At 33.2% G+C, this 4,241-nt stretch overlaps 1 long non-coding RNA gene across 1 annotated transcript; it reads right to left on the bottom strand.

The window, feature by feature from the left end:
* Positions 1–263: 263 nt before the first annotated feature.
* On the bottom strand, positions 264–4,006 carry LOC132001084 (uncharacterized). Its single transcript, XR_009399521.1, has 2 exons — positions 3,847–4,006; positions 264–1,377 (listed from the first exon to the last, which is right to left on the bottom strand). It is a non-coding gene; the product is annotated as an uncharacterized LOC132001084 (long non-coding RNA).
* Positions 4,007–4,241: the final 235 nt, after the last annotated feature.

A 4,241-nucleotide genomic window follows, 5' to 3' on the forward strand; every position in this document is an offset into this window, starting at 1 on the left:
AATAGGAGATAATACAAAATGCTAGCAATAGTAACCAAACTCTTAAAAATATTCTATAAAAACATTTCATGGTAGTGTCTTTAAAGATTTCCAAATATCCTTCATTGACAGCTTAATTCTTTCTTTTTTATTTTTAAAGTTTCTAGATTAAGAGTTTATCCTGAGATTAAGCTGACGTAAGATTAGACCAATATGATAAGAGGTTTAAATGACCTAAATTCATTTGGATGAATGTTGTTCTTTGTGAACCACCAGACAAAAGGTCAAGCAAGAAAAATCATTTTTAATAGCTCATAAAAATTCTGCATTTTAAAAGCTATTCCTTAAAGGAGATATCAATAAAAAATGCATTCAGGGATAAAAGCACTTTGAGAAACTGTTAGACAAGTATAAAGCAATATTACTCACAAAAAGTTTGAAACACTGTAGCCATCTTAACATTCTGGATAAAACAGGGCTTCTATGAAAAAATAAAAACACTGAGAAATGCAGCATTTTTAAACATGAGAGGACAAATCAGAAGAATTTCAAATTCGATTTTTTGGGAAACTTTATTTATATTTTGATCTTAAAAGAACATTTTTTATTTTTCTGTAAGAGTGGGAAGCACAAAAATTTGCTAAATATCAGATCCACACAAACCCTCCTGAAGGTTTTCTGTGTAGCCTTCATTAATGCAAATCTCTGAATGTTTCACTCTTACTGTAGATCTTGAATCTGTTTTACAATAATGAAGCCATAAAGTTTTACCGCAGCACATTCATTATGAACTATAACATTTCTATTAAAAGGACAGCCGGGAGAATGAGAAGCAGGCAATCTGTTGAGGCTCAGTGGCTCTTACTTGCTTTGTAGTTCTTGCTGGTGCTTTCAGAGAGCACACAGCACATGCATGGGGCACAGTAGGCATCTCCCTTATTAACCTCCCTAATCTAAAAATCTGTTGTTCATAAAACTGGACAAATTACAAACTATCATTTGCATAATTAGCCAACTCTGTTATGAAGCATTTCGTCAGTGGTACCAACAAATGTGGAAGGAAGGCAATGTATGAGAACTGGGTTTTGTTAAGTTTGCCGATTCCTCAGATACCGCGGGCTATGCTACCACTTCCACTGTTAATGAGATGTTTAATGCCTCACAGAAAGTGATCAAAGGAAGGAAGCAAAACTAAAATATTCTCTAGGTACTGTAATCTTTCATCTGATAAAGTAACAAAAGGATAGGACAAAATTGAAGCAAGATTTATATGCGTTCCAACTTTTCACTCAGGAATTCTTCTACACTGTCTGTGTTCCATTTGAGGATGCTTAATTCTTCAGCAATGTTCCCGCTGTCATCCAAAAGCTTTAATACAGGATCGGAACCACGAACATACTACAAAAAGAAGGACATGATTTTTATCTGCTTAGAAGAGCCTTCTCAGCCTCAAGCATAAACCCAACCAACAATTCAATCCAGGTTTAGCCAGTTTAACAGTAATTTAAAAAAGGCTTCTAGATTATAATAGGTGTTACAGGATTTCAAAAAAGGAGAACTAAGTAATTACATTTACCTCTAAAAAGAAAAACATCTGTTGGTATCGAGACGGTCTGAAATTTAAGGTGATTGAATGTAAACAAATATTTTATAGACAACACTCAAAGTCCACATGAGCTTAAAACCTTGAGAAGACAAGTTTAGGATGAGAATGACTGTGTAAGACCACTGCTGGAATAGGCAATGCACCAAATTATCAACATTTATACTGAGTTTTGAATTTTCCTTAAGAGATACATTTTTTTTATTTGTAATTAGTTTGTAATTAGGCTAGACTCTGAACCTTGAGACCCATTAGTTGACCCTAGTAATATCTGACAGGACTGAGCAATTCTAACAGTGACCAACATGATCACTAACAGCGACAAACAAGATCCCAATTCATTAAGAAATCAATCAATCTTCAATGCTAAATTAAGTAGAACCACATAACCCAAAAGGCAGCAGTGATGATGAAGGAAGCTCTTAGAATTTCTTTCAGCAATTTATGCTTCAGTTCTCTAGTTTGTGAACTCTAGCATTTGGTATACTTTCCACCCATTTGCAATGAATACCATTACTACTTAACTACTTTTGATTAGATTATCTATAAGCTATTTTGAAAGATGTGACTGTTCAAAAACTCATTTTAGTCCACAAAAGATAAAAATTTATGTAGAATGTAGCTGTAAAAATCCTCAACAAAACATTATCAAACCTACTAATGCATGAAGGAATTATATACCATGACTAATTTGGATTTATTCCAGGTCTACAAGCCTGGTATAACGTTTAAAAATTAATGAATACATCCCCACCAATAGGCTAAGTAAGAAAAATATTGTATCGACAGATGGAGAAAAAGCATCCTGTTATATGCTTCAAGGTGGTTGAATCATGGGGACATCATACTAAGTGAAATAAAGCAGCCATGATAGGATGAATACTGCATGATTCAACTCCTATGAAGTTCTAAAATAGTGGAAATCACAGAAACAAAGCCAAAGAGCTGGGAGGAGGAGAGGGAGAATTAGTGTTTAATAGGTATACAGTTTGTTCTGCAAGATGAGGACATTTCAGATCTGCTGCCCAATGGTGAAAAAAAGAAAAAAAATGTATATATGTATATATGTAACACCACTGAACTGTATGTTAAAGAATAGTTTCAAAGGTAAATTTAATATTATCACAATTAAAAATTTAGAAAGTGGGCTAAAGAGCTGAACAGATACTCGAAATAAGATCTACAGATGGCAAACAGGCTTATGAAAAGATGCTCAATTAGGGAATGCAAAATAAAACGAGTTAATACTATGTACTTATTACAATGGCTAAAATGCCAAGCACTGAAAATATTTAATGCTAGTGAGGATGGGGAAGCATAGAAACTCTCGTAACTAGTGGGAATACAACATAATACTGCCAATTTAGAAGACAGTTCGAGAATTTCTTAAAGAGCTAAAAAATTTTACTATATGATCTAGCAAATGTGCTTCTAGGTAATGAGTAGGTTGAAAACTTATGCCTACACAAAAATGTGTACGGCAGCTTTACTTATAACTGCCAAAGACTGGAAGCGACCAAGATGTCCTTCCATTGGTGAATATGAAAACATTGGTACAACAGAATATTTCTATTATTTATTTCTTATTTTTATTTTTTTGAATATTCGTATTATTTAGTGTTACCAAGAAATGGTAAGATATGGGAAGAACCTTAATTGCACACTGCTAAGTCCAAGAAACCATTTGAAAAGGCTACATGCTGTATGATTTCAACCATATGACCTTCTGCAAAAGGTAAACTACAGGGAGTTAAGATCAGTGGTTGCCAGGGGTTAGGGGGAGTGGGTGAGGCAGGAAGAAGTATGAACAGGTAAAGCACAGGAGATTTTTAGGGCAATGAAACTATTCTGTAAGATACTGTAATGGTATATACATGGTATTATATATATTTGGCAAAACTAGAACTATGCCATACAAAATATCCCAATGCTAATTATGGAATTTAGTTAATAATGCATCCATATTGGTTTATCAATTGTACCACATAAGTTCAAGATGTTAATAAGGGAAATGGAGTGGCAAGATACAATGAGGGAGGGGGTATATATGGGAACAGCGTACTTTTGGATCAATTTTTCTGTATACCTAAAGTTACTCTAAGGTATTAAAAAAAACCTTCGATGTGTAAACCTGGTGATTCACAGACCTCTACTCCTGGGGATAAAAATATATGTTTATAAAAAATAAAAAATTAAAAAAAACCTTCGAATATTTTAATTAAAAAATATACTGGAAAAAAGGAATTCCAATAAAATCCTCTTACCTTGATTTGTAGTCCTCTGAATAGTTTGGGTTTATCACTCCTGACAAAAGCTTAAGAAAAAATTCCAATTATTCACTTCCAAACTCAAGCTAGCTAAAAGATTAATATAAAAAGTACAAATACATTCAATAAAACATCAGATCCTATATTAAAAAAACTAAGGAAATTCAAACATATAAATAAATGGAAAGGCATTTCATACTATTCAATAAGAAGAGTAAGTATTTTCAGATGTTAATTGTTACAAACTTAATCAAAATCCCAAATTCTAATGGGATTGAGGGCCTGGTAGTAAAGCTCTGTGACAAGAGTAAATAATGTAAGAAGTCTGGGTAGTTTAGAAAAAGTGAAATACTGGAGGAGAATCTGTTCCATTGTTAACAGATGATGTGATA

Source organism: Mustela nigripes, chromosome 14, assembly GCF_022355385.1.
Source record: "Mustela nigripes isolate SB6536 chromosome 14, MUSNIG.SB6536, whole genome shotgun sequence".
NCBI classification, from domain to species: domain Eukaryota; kingdom Metazoa; phylum Chordata; class Mammalia; order Carnivora; family Mustelidae; genus Mustela; species Mustela nigripes.